The sequence below is a fragment of the Natrix helvetica genome, assembly GCF_964273705.1.
Source record: "Natrix helvetica genome assembly, chromosome: 8".
Taxonomy (NCBI): domain Eukaryota; kingdom Metazoa; phylum Chordata; class Lepidosauria; order Squamata; family Natricidae; genus Natrix; species Natrix helvetica.
The window spans coordinates 24,227,890-24,245,337 of NC_138559.1; the positions used below are offsets into that span (position 1 = coordinate 24,227,890).

The window sequence follows — 17,448 nt, forward strand, 5'->3', positions numbered from 1 at the left end:
TCAGTGCTTCATGGGGAAGAAAGCAATCTCTTGGGCCCTCCAGGCTGTCCTTTAATTGCCATCCTGGTTTGAAATGCCCTCTAATATACCAGATGTTCTTGGATGTTCCCCATTTCACCCTGTCATCTGTGGTTTGGAAGATGGAGAACAGATGACTCCAAGCTGACCAACGTTGTAAGACAAACAGGGGTTGTAAAAGCGGCCGCCGGCCTTTTTCTCCCCCCTTGTAATGGCAACCTACACTAGAGGTCCCCACCGATTGCACGACTACGGGCACTGCCCCCTGTTAACTGCCACGTTTCTCTCGCCTTCGCCTCGGTGCACAGACAGCGTCTCGTTCGGCTCGGCCAACGTTTGCTGATGGAAACCTCCATCGTGTCCTCAACAAAAATAAAAATTAAAGGCGGAGGAACCAAGGCTGAAATTCCAGATGTGGCCCTTCGGTCAAGCAAGACTCAATGGGAATTGAGCAGCCCTGCAGGAGAGAAAAGGAAGTCACAGAATTCTTTGGGATTCATCAATATTCCACATGTGTACCTTCGTGAAACTGTGAACAAGCCACGGCTTAGGCTGGGGATTTCCCAGTTCCATCAGGCTGAGAGTCATGTCAGGCTTTGTTCAGATGTTAAGAGGATCTTTTCCTCCTCTTCTCTCTCTTCCTCTTCCTCCTCTCTCTTCCTCCTTCCTCCCCCTCCTCTCCCCTCTCCTCCTCCTCTTCTTCTTTCTCTTCTTCCTCTTCTTTCTCTTCCTCCTCCTCTTCTTCCTCCTCCTCCTTTTCCTCTGCCTCCACCTCCTCCTCTTCCTCTTTTTCTCTTCCTTCTCCTTCTTCTCCTCCCTCTTCTTTCTCTTCCTCCTCTTCTTATTTCTCCTGCTGCTCTTTCTCTTTTTCTCCTTCTCCTCCACCTCTTCTTTCTCTTCTTGTTTCTCCTCCTCTTCCTCTTTTTCTCCTCCTCCTTCCCCTCTTCTTTCTCCTCTTCCTCCTCTTCCTCCTCCTCCCCCAGTCTCCTGCAAACATCTGGCCTGTTCAATATAATTGTTTAGGACCTCCTTGCTTCCATCTGCTGGCCACCTGGATTGTTGCAGTCCAAATACATTAGATATAAATTAGGGGAGTTAAACAGAGGTGGGTTGCCAACTTTTCTACTACCGGTTCGGGTGTGCTCCCATGTGCGTTTGCATCTAACACTTCTGGGCATGCACAGAAGCATCTGGGCAGAGCCTCCAGCTGCCGCTACTACTGGTTCACCCGATCCAGGCCGAACCGGTAGCAACTCACCTCTGGAGTTAAACCTCTTTACATTTCCCTACTTCTGTCTACTAAGGTTTAATCTGAAATGTTGTAGGAATTGGGAAAGGGATCCTGGTAGGCCCTACGGCTGCCCTCTATGAACTCCAAGCTTAACACCACGGGCGGCCGCAGACTTGATGAAGAGAAGAGCTGTTTGTGGCTCTCTGTGTCCCAGGTAAAGAATGGCAAAGTCTCCTCTGCTTGCTGGATGAAAGGAACAGAAACCCTCAAAATACACACAAGAGACCTCGAGCCAAGCTTCTCGGAGACAAAATGTCACCCTCAGGGAAGGTCAATGAAAAGCAAGCCACTAACCACTCTCACAGAGGAAATCAGCCTTGCAGCTGTCAGCAAACCAAACCCTCTGTGCAAAAGCAACTTGGGAAAGCCACAAAGGCATACTTTGGCGTACTTTGTGCGCCAAAGCTACACAACAAACTCAGGGAGGGACTTGGCTTGAAAATGTTTATCAGAACACGCACTGCTTCTTTGCCAACCGAGAAGAAACACACACACACGCCTCTTTCAGCTCCAACTCCTGGGGCAATATTTTCTTTTTAGACTTTTTTTTTAATATTATTATTACCGTGACGCTCCCTCCTTTCATTCAGGAGCTTAAGGCAGGCCGATGATAGCATTTCCTCCTGCAATTTATTTATTTTTTCATCTCCACCCCAAACATCCTGTCAGATAAGTTGGCTCGGCTGGCAGCAAAACTGCCAAACTTGCTGAGTTTTGAGGATGAAGCTGACAAGGAAAAACCGACCCCCCTCCCCCTATTTAGAGTCTACCACTTAATCATTACACTGCCCTGTTCCCCCCCCCCCCGTCCCCCTCCCCGCAGCAAAGAGAAGCGCAGATGGTCAAATCGACTTGTTGATCCCAAGGAAGAGAATATGTTTAACCTTGTTTCTATTCTGAAATTGCTTCCGGATTTGGGCGCTTGCGATGAAAATTAAATAAATAAACGAATGTTTGCTTTTGTTAACGAGAGAGGCTGATTGTTCTAGAAATGGCTTGTAGATAATGTGGTGTAAATGCAAAAAGTTGTGGCTGTAATGTTGTTATCTTCTGCTGAGCTAAAAGGAGTTGGATGTTGGTACTTTCTTCTTTCCTTGTCTCCCTTCACACTATCTCTCTTTTCCCCCTCTTCTTAGTTTTCCATTTCTTTTTTTTCTTCTTTCTATTTTATACTTTGATAAATTAAGGGGGAAAAACATTATACTGCCCCGGTTCTTCCTCTTGCTAGAGATTTGCAGCAAGACAGACAGAGATCACATGCATTCATTCGGGCATTGCTGAGGCCTGGAATTTCCATAGGGCATGAAGACAGAAACGCTTTGGTCTAGTGCAGTGTTTCTCAAACTTGATGACTTTAAGTCCTGTGGACTTCAACTCCCAGAATTCCCCAGCCAGCTATGCTGGCTGGGGGATTCTGGGAGTTGAAGTCCACAGGACTTAAAGTCACCAAGTTTGAGAAACACTGGTCTAGTGGTTAAGATATCAGGCTAGGAACCAACCAGGAGACATGAGTTCTAGTCCTGCCTTAGTCATGAAAGACAGCTGGGGAAGTTTGGGCCAATCACTAGGAGATGGTGAGTTCTAGTCCTGCTTTATGCATGAAAGCTGGCTGGGTGACTTTGGACCAATCACCAGGAGATGGTGAGTTCTAGCCCTGCCTTAGGTATGAAGTCAACTGGGTGACTTTGGTTCAATCACTGGGAGACTGTGAGTTCTAGCCCTACCTTAGGCACGAAGGTCAGCTGAGTAACTTTGAGTCGGTCCCTCTGTCTGAGCCCAACCTACCTCACCGGGTTGTTGTTGTGGGGGGAAATAGGAGGAGGAAGGAATATCAATTGTGTTTGCCGCCCTGAGTTATTTATAAAAAGAATAAAGACTGGGTCTAAAGGCAAATCTAGACAGCATCCTAAAAAACAGAGGCATCACCCTGCCAACAAAAGTGCATCTAGCCAAGGTTGTGGTTTTCCCAGTTGCCATGGATGGCTGTGAAGGTTGGCCCATAAGGAAGGCTGAGGGCCAAAGAATGGAGGCCTTTGAACTCTGGTGCTGGAGAAGACTCCTGCGAGTCCCTTGGACTGCAAGGCCATCCAACCGGTCAGTCCTAGAGGAGGTCAACCCTGACTGCTCTTTAGAAGGCCAGATCCTGAAGAGGAAACTCAAATACTTTGGCCACCTAATGAGAAGGAAGAAGGACTCCCTGGAGAAGAGCCTCATGCTGGGAAAGACTGAGGGCAAAAGAAGAAGGGGGCGGCAGAGAAGGAGGTGGCTGGATGGAGTCACCAAAGCAGTCGGCGTGAGCTTAAATGGACTCCAGAGGATGGTAGAGGACAGGAAAGCTTGGAGGAATGCAAGCATAGGAAGAACCCTACAGAAGCTGCCTTAAAGCTGATGCAACCCGGATCTCTGTTTTCCACATGCAATATCCTCCTGCGAAGGTCATTTGTGGAACATGTTGCAAGCCTCTTCTTGCTTCTAACACGCACAACAAGCTGGGCCACTTTGCAGGTGAGAAGCACTTCCTGTTAACTCCCGAGCCTAGAAACCTCTGTAGGAGCACAGCTGAATTGTAAAAATAAATAAATAAAACATCTAGGTTAATATAGCCTGGCTAGTTTTCCTTGAGGCTTCTGTGCCTACGCATAAAGCACCCTGAGCGAAGCCATCTTGGAGCTTCAGTGTTGCTACACTGGAGCTAAGAGACAGGGATGGGGGGAATTGAGATAGCTGGGGTTGTGTAGCCAAAATAAGATACTTTCTCTTAGGAACCAAGGCCATTCTCACACCTGGTCGGAGGAAGGAGGAGTGATGTCACCAGGCAACCAGACAGCGCCTTGATTCGACCATGTGACGGATTGTTTGGGGAGGGGGAAAACATTTTAATTAGGTGAAAACTGCGGGAACCTTCAGAGTTGGTTTTCACCAGCCTGTGCCAATATGACATATCCAATAAACCAGGGGTGTCCAAACTTGGCAACTTTAAGACTTGTGGACTTCAACTCCCAGAATTCCCCAGCCAGCCATGCTGGCTGGGGAATTCTGGGAGTTGAAGTCCACAAGTCTTAAAGTTGCCAAGTTTGGACAGCCCTGCAATAAATGCTTCGGGGGCAAAGTGCCAGCATTGTAGACAGGACGGGAAAGAGGAGCGCATAGGAGGTGGAAGGAGAGGGTAGGGATGATGGGCATGGGAGTAGGAGGAAGAAAGGCCCTTCTGAATGGCTCCCTGTCAGACAAACCCTTTGGGGCAAAATGCCAGGATTGTAGACGGGGCGGGAAAGAGGAGCACATGGGAAGGGGAAGGGACAAGGCAGAGATGATGGGCATGGGAGTAGGGGGAAGAACGTCCCCTCTCAATGGCTGACTGTCACACAAACGCTTCAATGTCTATAAATACCTGAGCAACGCCAGTTTATCAGCTAGTATCCAATAAAACTATTCTTTGAGGACTCTACCTGCCTCGGAATTTTGTTGCTGTGGGTATGTTATTTGGATCCTTGACAGCGCTTGTAAAAAATGAGTCATTTTCTACCTGGCAAGCAGGATCAATTGCAACGCTCTAAAACCGCTCTACCATTGTATCTCCTCTCTCCCTCCCTCACCAATTCTGAAGAGTCCTTATCTGACTTCATCAATACCCCCCCCCTCCCTTCAGGGCTGATTCAATCCAGGACTACCAGACCGCACAGTCATAATGGAAAGATCTCGCTACGACACGCACAGGAGTTGAATGTGTCACCCATTCCAGCTCGTTGTCAAACGATGGCTTGATCTTTAGATCATACCAATCTTTTAGCCCAAGGGGAAGGAAGACCCACTCACAAGGTTTGGCCATCAAAAGTTTAAAGAAAGTAAAAGAAGACAAAAGGAAAAAGGAACGAGACCAAAAAGAGAAGGAGCATTAGTTGCCCAACGACAACTAACAAAGAGGCATTCAAGATGGCAACAGCAAACAGGCCCAATATGAACCTGTTGCACCGCTACATTCCTCTAAGGCGGGGATGGCGAACCTATGGCCCGTGTGCCAGAGGTGACAGGCGGAGCCCTCTCTGCTGGCACAGGCGTCGTTGCCCCATGTCAGATCTTTGTGTCATTTCTTTTGTGAGCTTCTGTTTCCCTGCAAATGATGAAACAGAACTCACAAAACAAAAAGATCTTACCTCTTGCTGTGCTGCTGGTGTTGTGATGCCCCACCTCCTGCCAGCCAGCTGGTCTTTGGGTCTCTGCTGTGCATGTGCACATGCCCCCCAGAGGTGGTATTCAGCAGGTTCTGACCAGTTCTGGAGAACCGGTAGGGGAAATTTTGAGTACTTCGGAGAACGGTAAATACCACCTCTGGCTGGCCCCGCCCCTATCTATACTCTGCCTCCTGCGTCCCAGCTGATCGGGAGGGAATGGGGATTTTGCAGTATCTTTCTCCTGCCATGCCCACCAAGCCACACCATGCCCGCCAAGTCACGCCCACAGAACCGGTAGTAAAAACATTAAAATCCCACCACTGATGTCCATGCATGTGCGCATTCGTGCATGCGCACACACCTTTCAGTTTGGGCATGCACGTGTGCAGTTTGGATACTCCGTGCCTAAAAGTTTGCCATCACTGCTCTAAGTAATGAAGTGAAATTGCCAGGCTCAAATAACCAAGAGCATTGATTGATTTCAAAGTACGGAAGAGTTTATTACTGCTATCTCTACACATGGATTTAGTCAGCTAATGGCCAAAGCTAAATTGGCGCTAGATAAGGCTCAACGAATGTAGAGGTTGCTGGACTTGGGTCTCTTGTGGCAACGCAAGGACTCCAAACTGATAGCACCTTTAACTCCACCTCCCAGATCAGCCTCCTCCTACACAAATTGAAAAGCAACCCAATGAATAGTAAATAAAATAGCAAACAAACAAAAATATGCACAAATAAATAATGGCCACCTTTCATTTTAGGAAGGAATGCGCAACACGGGTCAAGATGGTAAATGAAAAAGTAATGGCACAAAGTCAAAAGGAATTGCTTTCTCTTTGGGGCAGTTAAGATGTCGTTGTTAGCTCTACCCCCACTCCCCAAAACATGTGCGTCTGACCAAGGCTGACTCAGCTAAAGGGGGGGGGGGAATACTTCCAAGCACAATGCAGAAGTGATGGTCATGAATTATCAGCATTTGCACAAGGCTTAAAATATGTTCAAAGCTCATCTTGTTGCCTCTTACCCTGCAAACTAGGTCAGCAATATTATCCCGAGCTTGCAGAGGGGAAACTTAAAACGTAGACAAAGCTATGTGATTAAGGGCCAAACTAGATTAACTTGCTACATCTGGGCCTTATTTTTTTCTCCCTCCAAGGAACTTAAGGTTGAGCAGCTGTCTGGTGCAGCTGTTCTGTCAGGGGGAGAAGATTAATGGTCAAGAGTGGTGAAGCCAAGTCTCCCCAAGGTTATAGGGGAAAGAGCCTCGTTTAAAGGTTGAGGCCCAGATAAATTATCATCCTAAACCAAAGTTTACCTCCCCTTGCTCCAGACCTTAAAGTCAAACCTGGGAATAAACTCGTGATATATCACCATGCAGTGACTCAGGGGCTAAGACGCTGAGCTTTTTGATCAGAAAGGTCGGCGGTTCGAATCACTAGCACCGTGTAACTGCGTGAGTTCCTGTTACTTGTCCCAGCTTCTGCCAACCTAGCAGTTCGAAAGCATGTAAAAAATGCAAGTAGAAAAATAGGAACCACCTTTGATGGGAAGGTAATAGCGTTCTGTGCGCCTTCGACGTTTCGTCAGGCCGGCCACATGACCACGGAGACGTCTTCAGACAGCGCTGGCTCTTGGGCTTTGAAACAGAGATGAGCACCGCCCCCTAGAGTCAGGAACGACTAGCACATATGTATAAGGGGAACCTTCACCTTTTTATATTCTAATTATTCGAAGAGTGAAATACAGCAGTTATGGTGAAATAGTTTGGAAGTGTGGATGAAGAATATACATGAATATATATGTATGTATGTATGTATGTATGTATGTATGTATGTATGCATATATATTCATAATGACGATGATGTTTGTATGCTTGTATGCTAACATCATGGACACCTAGAGAGAGCACTGCTCAACATAGAAAGGAAATGTATGATATAAAACAATAAAAATAAGTTTTTTAAAAAAGGAATACTAGTGTAGCTTCTGCGCACAAGGAAGAATTTCTACCCCATTTGCAAACCACTAACAGAAATGGAAAAGCAAAAGCTCTCTACTATGAAATAAAGAGAAAGAGAGCACTTGTCCCTTGAAACAAACTACTCAGAAGATGCAAAATGAAGAAAAGGGAATAGGAAAGAATAAGCATAAAATTATAACAGGGTTTGTTGTGGGAATACCATCCCGAAGATACACCCGTTCAGATTTGAAAAAAGATAACCACAATAAAAGAAAAGGGAAGGAAGAGAGGAGGAGAGGAGAAGAGAGGGAAGGGGAGAGAAGGAAGAAAGGGGAAAGGAGAGGAAAGAGGGAAGGGATAGGAAAAAAAGGAGAGAGGGTAGGAAGGGGAAGAGGAAGAGGGGAGTAGGGGAGAGACAAGGGAAGAAGGAAAGGGAAAGGAGAGGAGGAAGGAAGGAAGGAGAAAAGGGAAGGAGGGTGAAAAGAAGAGGAAAAAAATAGGGTGGTGATAATACAAAATAGATGTATGGGATGGTAAGCAAAACAACTCGGAATCTATATTTTAACCTTTTTTATGGAAAAACAAATATGTAAACGTGATAAAGATAAATAAGAATGATAACTATGCAAATATATACCCGTAACTATAAATAAGAGAATAAAAATAAAAGACTTTTTTTTTAAAAAAGAAAGAAGATCCAAAATTTGAGCTACAGTTGTCTTATAGAATTCATAGCATAACACAGAAGGCCAAAGTAGAAGCTTTCACTCTGCTGATAATCTAAATCCAAGATCCTTCTTTCTTTAAACGCGGCATTTCAAATTCCGCCCCGTGGTTTACATAAGCCTTGGGAAGTTTTCCCTAAACAAAAGTTCTCTTGTCTTTTTATCTGATCCTCGCAAAAACCCCAGTCTCCTAGAAGAATACCTGATAAACATTATGTTTGCTCTTTCCTTAGCCACCCGATTTGGTCCTTCTGCTCCAAACATTCCTAGCGTTATTTTATTTTTTTTAAATTGCAAAAGAAATGGCGTTCAGCTGGGGAACAGATTTCCGACAAACACAGACGTTGGACAACCGTGGAAAACTGCAATTCCGACAACTCGGTGTTTGGTGCGCCAATGGCTTTCTTCTCACAAACGTTTATGAAAATTAAGAGAGAGCCAGTTTGGCATAGTAGTGAAGGCGCTGGCCCAGAAACTGGGAGACTGAGTTCTCGTCCCGGGTGTGAAAGCAGGCTGGGTGATTTGCAACCAAACACCAGGGGACTGTGAATTCTAGTCCTGCCTTAGGCATGAAAGCCAGCTGGGTGACTTTGGGCCAATCACCAGGAGACTGTGAGTTCCAGTCCAGCCTTAGGCAGGAAAGCCAACTGGGTGGCCTCGAGCCAATTACTCCCTTTCAGCCCCTCACAGGGTTGTTGTGGAGAAAACAATACAATACAATACAATAGTAGAGTTGGAAGGGACCTTGGAGGTCTTCTAGTCCAACCCTCTGCCTAGGCAGGAAACCCTATACCGTTTCAGACAAATGGCTATCCAACATCTTCTTAAAGACTTCCAGTGTTGGGGCATTCACAACTTCTGGAGGCAACTTCTGTTCCACTGATTAATTGTTCTCACTGTCAGGAAATTTCTCCTCAGTTCTAAGTTGCTTCTCTCCTTGATTAGTTTTCACCCATTGCTTCTTGTTCTACCCTCAGGTGCCTTGGAGAATAGTTTGACTCCCTCTTCTTTGTGGCAACCCCTGAGATATTGGAAGACTGCTATCATGTCTCCCCTCGTCCTTCTTTTCATCCAACTAGACATACCCAGTTCCTGCAACCGTTCTTCATATGTTTTAGTCTCCAGTCCCCTAATCATCTTTGTTGCTCTTCTCTGCACTCTTTCTAGAGTCTCCACATCTTTTTTACATCGTGGCGACCAGAACTGAATGCAGTATTCCAAGTGTGGCCTTACCAAGGCATTATAAAGTGGTATTAACACTTCACTTGCTCTTGATTCTATCCCTCTGTTTATGTAGCCTAGAACTGGGTTGGCTTTTTTGGCGGTTGCTGCACACTGCTGGCTCATATTTAAATGGTTGTCCACTAGGACTCCAAGAGGCAGGAGTATTAGGTACATTTACTGCTTTGTGTTGTAGGAAGTTAGCACCCACCCCTCTCCTAGAAAAATGAAATATTCTAGGAAATATTAAAAAGGCAGAATGTTATATTTCCTTGGATGAGAAAAGGAGAAACATGTTTTTAAAGACAAAGCAGTTTCCTGCAGCTCCCTGCCGTCCCCTCCCCCTCTTCAGCTCCAGGGTGATGGGATTAAGACATGGTCCTCAACTCCGTTTTTCCAACTTTAACACACAATCAGTAACCAGATCTTGGATTACAAACACTTTGGTTTTCCTTGTCCGTGACCATGAGGTGTGACTCACAAAACCCATTGCAATTAACATTGATTTATTATTTTTAGTCAAAGGAAACATGTGGAATAGCACTAACATATTCTTTGTTAAAAAGGAAGAAAACAAGAATCTCCAATCCCAATTGTACCATCTATTCCATAGGTGGTATAATGGGCTTGAAAAGAGATGCAAAATCAATGCATAATGAATAGATAGAAAATATAATAACCGGAGATGGTATACATTCAGACAGTAATGTGTGTGTGTGTGTGTGTGTGTGTGTGTGTGTGTGTGTGTGTGTGTATGTATGTATGTATGTGTGTATTGTAAAAATAAGAAATTATGAAACAAAGAGGAATATGTATAAGACAATATTTTGTAGAATGGAAAACCCGAAATTAGAAAAAAGATAACGGAAAATTGTAAACGTGTAATTGTGATTTTAATGTTTGGAAAAGGTTGAATAAAAATAATTTAAAAAAATAAGAATCTTCAACGCCTCCAAATGATAAATCCCCACCATGCAAACCTTCTGTTTGATGCGTCCCACAACATAGACTCAAACCTCCCCCAAGAAACGTGATTGGAGTTCATCGGCTAACCCCTGGTTGCCTAAGACTGCTGCAGCTGCAACTTACAACATCTGGAATAGTCATCAGATACAGACCGAGAACAGTAAACAAAGCAACCAAACAGGAGATAGAAACATCTGTAGCTGTATTCAGACTCTACAAATCAAGCACAAACTCCCCATAATCGGCTGAAAAATTACAGAGAGCATTGAAGCCCTCCAATTAAAATCAGAACGGAGAGGAAGCCTCTTGACAAATTCAAGAAGATTCTGCGGCTATGGAGGAGAAACCACTCCATTTTGAAACCCACAGCTCTCTGGCCTCCAAGTATCCTGTTGTCCTGACCTAGGGTAAAAGATAAAGCTTCCCCTGCATATGTGTGCTAGTTGTTCCCGACTCTAGGGGGAGATGTTCATCTCCATTTCAAAGCTGAAGAGCCAGCGCTGTCCAAAGACGTCTCCGTGGTCATGTGGCCGACAGGACTCAACACCAAAGGTGCACAGAACGCTGTTACCTTCCCACCTAAGGTGGTTCCTATTTTTCTACTTGCATTTTTACGTGCTTTCAAACGGCTAGGTTGGCAGAAGCTGGGACAAGTAAAGGGAGCTCACTCTGTTACACAGCGCTAGGGATTCAAGCTGCTGAGGTGGCTGCCTCTGCTTGTTAAGGCCCTCAGTTCTAAAGGCCACCTCACACCTCCTGATTCATGTTTCCTATACGTGCCTGTGTTGACCTTCAGATATACAAGGTGGGCCAGGAGCCTTCTTGGAACAATCTACAACACAGTCCTTTTAACAGTTCCAAGAAGATTCCACACCCATTTGCACCACTCAGGTGACCCTGGGGGCACAGATAAACCTCCAGGTGGCCTCAACAACTCTCTAAAAGGATGCAAATGACCAGCTGTCTGCAAGGAGTACAAATCCTTCCATTCCCCACCATCCAGTCAGAGTGGAAGAAGCTTCTTAGATGGGAAGCAAAACGTCTTCAAATAAAAACCGGAAAGTCCAGTTGCCTCTTGAAAAAGCACCTTTGGCAGGACAATGACATGTTAGGACAAAACAGGTTATCAGCTCAGGATGAGAAGCCACGAAGCATCTCCACCACAAAACGAGGCCCAATTATTCCCTGGATTAAGTAGCTGTTTGGGGGGGGGGGGGGGGGAAAGAGTCTTAATCTAGTTGACATCTGAGCAAGCGATCCGTCCTTGAAGCTATTTTGCAAATCTGCTAGATTGCATTTCGAAGGGTGAGATGGACAATATGCAGCCCAGTTCGCTGCTATTAATAAATGTCTTGCCTCATTAGATGAACAGAACATCCTCGGCGTACTAATTATTCCTCAAATCTAACCTCATTCTATCTCGTCTTACTTTAAAGGCATTTTATATTTTAGGATGTCGAACCCGACAGAAGCCATACGAGTCCCCAAAGCTGAACTGAACTTTGATGTTTTATAACTTGGGCCTTGTTCTTTTCATTGATGAATCTTGCAACAGAGTCACACCTGTATCGTTGTGGTTTTGTTTGAAAGTCCCTATCAAAAAAATGGACACATGATTGCATTAGTTAAAACATTAACGAACTGATCCAACTTTTCCAATCTGAATAGGGATAGATCAGACACCCAGGCCTTGCTTAACAATGGAGACCGAGTGGAGCAAGTGGCCAGTTTTAACTTTCTGGGTGTTATCATAAAAGAGGGGTGCTCATATTGCAGCACTGGTCAAAAGGGCCCAGCAGAGATGATACTATCTGGGACTTCTCAGGAAACAACAACTGCATGAAAAAACTGCCCCGTGACCGCCTACCGCTGCACCATAGAGAATATTTTAACTTACTGCGCCTGTTTCTGGTTTAACAATTGCACAGTGGCAGATAGCATGGCGCTCCAGAGGGTCAACGTCATTTCCCAGAGGATCATTAGTTGCCCTCTCCCCTCTTTGGAAGAGCTTTAGAGCTCCCACTGCCTTAAGAAAGTTCAAAACATTGTTAAAGATCCATCTCATCCTGGGCACCCTTTTTTTTTTTTGAACTATTACCATCTGGCAGACGGTACAGGACAATAAAAACAAGGACAAAGAGGTAGGAAAAACAGCTTCTATCCCAGGGCAGTAACTATACTGAATTCTATGGCATAGCGCAATATTAACACAACATTGGGTTTTCAATTTCAATTACCATATTTTTTGGAGTATAAGATGTACCGGAGTATAAGACGCACCAAGATTTTGAAGAGGTAATTTTTTTAAAAAAATAGTTTTTTGCACTCTGCAGGCCTCCCGAATCCTTTGCGCGCCTCATATTTTGTGCCTGGGGGCTGGGGAGGGCAAAAACTGGGTGTGCAGAGGCCAAAAGCTATTTTTCTCTTGTTTTCCTCTTCGACATCTAGGTGCATCTTATAGTCAGAGAAATACGGTATAACCATGGCAGCATCTCCAATCCCGTGATCAAAACTCAGGGGTTTGACAATGAATATGTGTTTGCAATGGTTGCACCGTCCCTGGGATCCTGGGATCCCCACTTACGACCTTCCCAGGGGGATTCTGACAAGGGACCCATTGGTTTCCTTCACCATCATGTGTTTCGCTTCACAAATGCGGTGATTCGCTTAACGACCTTGGCCAAGAGGGTTGTGAAATCGGGCCCAACTCATGAAGCACCCCCCCTCCCCTTGCCTTAGCTATGGAAATTCTAGCCCTCACGTTGTGGTTGTAACTCAAGGACTATCTTTTACCACGTTATGATTTATGATTGCCGCTATCTATTAAGGCATCAAAATAGGTCAGTGGAAAAAGGAACAGCAAAATATCACACCAGTGGGTGGAAGAAGAGAATATAATGAGTTTGAGGCCCAGGCAGCCAACTGCACAGATATGTAAACTATTTTACTGTGCTTTTTTTAAAAAATGGGGTTGGCCTCTAAACAATGGCTGAGAATGGGAAAGAACCTGAAATATTTTCCAAGGTCTTGGCTAGCCTCTTCTTAAAATCTGGAGAACGTACAGCATTAATACAAATTCTACTATTAAATCAAACAAATATAAATATACCGTATTTCCCCGAAAATAAGACAGGGTCTTATTTTCTCCCCCCTCGCCCCCGGAAATAAGCGCTTGGCCTTATTTTTGGGGAGGACTTATTATTTTTGAGGTGCAGGAGGCAGTGAGCATGGTCACCTCATGGCTGCTGCTGTGTTGCAATATTTTTTGGGAGGGCTTATCTTAGCAAATGCGCTCAAAAGCCCCCTTGGGCTTACTATCCGGGGAGGTTTTATTTTCAGGGAAAAAGGGTAGATATAATTTAATAGAGTTTGGAGGGACCTTGTAGGTCATCTAGTCCAGCCCCCCGCCCAAGCAGGAGACCCTACAGCATTCCCGACAGATGGCAGTCCAGCGTCTTCTTGAAAGCTTCCAGTGATGAAGCTCCCACAACTTCTGAAGGCAACTTCTGTTCCCTTTGTTGCTTGCTCTCTCTGTCAGAAAATTTCTCCTTATTTCCAGGTTGAATCTCTCCTTCATCAGTTTCCATCCATTAATGAGTCGGTGGTTTAAAAATTACTCTGGGTATAACATCCCCAAGGTTAGTGAGTAGATAGTTATTCCTTGACTTATGACCACAATTGACCCCAAATCTACACTGCTGAGCGAGACATTCGTTAAGTGAGTTTTGCCTTGTTTTATGACCTTTCTCGCCGCGTTTTTTAAGTGAGTCACTGAAATTGCTAAGTTAGTGATACAGTTGTTAAGTGAAGCTGGCTTCCCCCCACTGTCTTCACTTGTCAGAAGGTCACAAAAGGGGACCATGACCCCGGAACTCTGCAACTGTCATAAATATGAGTCAGCTGTCAAGCATCTGATTTTGATCATGTGTCTGTATGGATGCTGCAGTTGGACGTAAGTGTGAAAAAGGGTCATAAGTCGCTTTTTTCCCATGCCGTTGTAAACTTCAAACATTCACTAAATGAAATGCTGTAAGTGGAGGGCTATCTGTAGTAGATCCCGACAGACCAGTCGCAGAAGATAAAAAGCAAATGAAAATTTACTCTTTCCCCAGCCGTTTCCTACTTTAATTTCACTGGAAGCTGAAAGGCAAAGAATACTTCCGTTCACCCACATCAAATTCCCAATTGTCATCATCCAAAATCTATATTACAGTAAGAAGGCTTCCCGAGAGAAGTAGGTACTCAGATACTACTAATACAGAGAGATACAATCAAGATCAAGGGAGGTAATAATACCACTCTATAAAGCCCTAGTAAGAACACACCTAGAATATTGCATCCAATTTTGGTCACCACAAAGAGAGTCTCCCAAAGATGTTGAGACTCTAGAAAGAGTACAGAGAAGAGGAACCAAGATGGTTAGGGGACTGGAGGTTAAAACATATGAAGAACGGTTGCAGGAACTGGGCATGGTTAGTCTAGGGAAGAGAAGGACCAGGGGAGACAGGATAGCAGTCTTCCAATGTTTGAGGGGCTGCCCCAGAGAGGAGGGAGTCAAGCTATTTTCCAAGGCACCGGAAGGCCAGACAAGGAATAATGGATGGAAACTGACCAAGGAGAGATTCAACCTGGAAATAAGGAGGGATTTTCTGACAGTGAGAACAATCAATCCATGGAACAGAAGTTGCCTTCGGAAGTTTTGGGAGCTTCATCCCTGGAGGCTTTCAAGAAGAGTCTGGATTGCCATCTGTCAGAAATGGTGTAGGGTTTCCTGCATGGGCTGGGGGTTGGACTAGATGACCTCCAAGGCCCCTTCCAACTCTGTTGAACTGTTAAGTCAAAACCACCAAACCGGGGGGGGGGGACCCCCTCAAGCTTTTGAAATTTCCAAATATTCATCAGGCAAGTGTGAAAATGGAAGGAGTTGATCACCGGCGCTGGAGGAAACACAGAAACAAACATTTACTTCTGTCGGCTTCTTCTTTTTTTCCCTGATTCCATTAGAACTCTTGATTCTGAGATGATGACTCGGCAGAATTTGTGACTAACGCACATCCGCAGCTTCCTTTTCCTTTCGCCATTTCATCTGCCTTTTCAGACCCCTTGCCTGATGAAGCAATCTAGGCCCCTTGGAAGCTTGCTCAGTTCCATTAACCAGTGGAACGACTCACCTACAGAAATTGTGGGTGCTCCAAAAAGGGGGCAGCCATTTGTCTGAAATGATATAGACTAGAGTTTCCTGCTTCAGCAGTGGATTGGACTAGAAGACCTCCAAGGTCCCTTCCAGTTCTGTTATTCTGATAAAGAGAAGGAGTAGAAGTGATATACCACTTTATAAGGCCTTGGTAAGGCCACACTTGGAATACTGCATTCAGTTTTGGTTGCCACAATGTAGAAAAGATGTGGAGACTCTGGAAAGAGTGCAGAGAAGAGCAACAAAGAGGATTAGGGGACTGGAGACTAAAACATATGAAGAACGGTTGCTGGAACTGGGTATGTCTAGTTGAATGAAAAGAAGGATTAGGGGACCCATAATAGCAGTCTTCCAATATCTCAGGGCCTGCCCCAAAGAAGAGGGAGTCAAGCTATTCTCCAAGGCACCTGAGGGTAGAACAAGAAGCAATGGGTGGAAACTAATCCAGGAGAGAAGCAACTTAGAACTAAGGAGAAATTTCCTGACAGTTAGAACAATTCATCAGTGGAACAGAAGTTGCCTCCAGAAGTTGTGAATGCCCCAACACTGGAAGTCTTTAAGAAGATGTTGGATAGCCATTTGTCTGAAACGGTACAGGGTTTCCTGCTTAGGCAGGGGGTTGGACTAGAAGACCTCCAAGGTCCCTTCCAACTGTGCTATTGTATTTATTTTATATGATATCTCAGGGGCTAACTAATTCAGCCATTTGTCTGAATGGTAAAGGGTCTCCAGCTTGATCAGGGGGTTGGTCTAGAAGACCTCCAAGGTCCCTTCCAAGTCCGTTATTCTGCTTCTTGTGACTTTTGAGGTGGTGGGATCTAACCATCCAACAATTCTCACAGACTAGCATGGTGGCCAACGGGGATGTCTTCCCTAACCTCTGAATTAGCTGCAAAATAATTCTCCCTGTAACAGAATCTTTAAAACTCTTGCTGCGGACCCAGGACCACTAATGAGGTTTGCAGACAAGGTACACAAAACTTGATTAATCTCTAAGTGGATTGTGTTCATAATTTTATGGGGGTGGTGGGAGGGAGGAAATATTAATCTCAGAGGGAGAGGGGAAGTTAGAAAATATGAAATATAAATAAATAAACTTTCCTTGAACTTCTTGCAAAGGCTGGGAGTCACTTTTTTAAATATTCTGAGGTTTTTTTTCTTTTTCTAGTTTGACTTTTTCTATTTTCTTTTCCTTTTTTTGCACTTGGGGTTTCTTTTCTCTCTTTCTCTGCTTTCCTTCCTTCCTTCCTTCTCCTTGGATTCTGTTTCTTTCTGCTTTCTTCTTCGTTTGGTTTTGTGCTATTTCGGAGCCTTGTTGAAACCCTTAACGAAACACTTTTTTTAACAAAATCCTAAGTGAAACTCTTCATATGTTCACTACATCCGAGGTTAACGGAAGCGGAGTGGATGGCTTTGTTTGGGACACGATCACTTTCAGTTCTACCACCTGCATTGGTCAAACAAGACCTTTTTTTTAAAAAAAAAAGTATGCTCCTGTGCCTTAAATGACACCTGGGTGCTGTTTGCTGGATAAAATTAATGATGCCAAAGGTTAGCATTTAAGTTCTTCTGAAAGATGTTTTAGAACGGCATAACCGGTTTTCCCAGTTGCAACGGATGGCTGTGAAAGTTGGACCATAAGAAAGGCTGCGCGCCAAACAATTGGGGCTTTTGAACTCTGATGCTGGAGAAGACTCCCGCGAGTCCCTTGGACTGCAAGACGATCCAACCGGTCAGACCTAGAGGAGATCAACCCTGACTGCTCTTTAGAAGGCCAGATCCTGAAGAGGAATCTCAAAGACTTTGGCCACCTAATGAGAAGGAAGGACTCACTGGAAAAAAAAACCTCATGCTGGGAACGATGGACGGCAAAAGAAGCAGGACTGCAAAACGATCCAACC

The 17,448-nt window shown here is 44.8% G+C and overlaps 2 protein-coding genes across 2 annotated transcripts in view; both read right to left on the reverse strand.

Annotated features, from left to right (window-relative positions):
• Positions 1-17,448, reverse strand: part of GRAMD1B (GRAM domain containing 1B) — a 441,187-nt gene that overhangs the window by 359,851 nt on the left and 63,888 nt on the right. The gene's annotated exons all lie outside the window — the stretch shown is intronic.
• UBASH3B (ubiquitin associated and SH3 domain containing B) overlaps positions 1-17,448 on the reverse strand; it is a 52,776-nt gene that overhangs the window by 33,345 nt on the left and 1,983 nt on the right. The gene's annotated exons all lie outside the window — the stretch shown is intronic.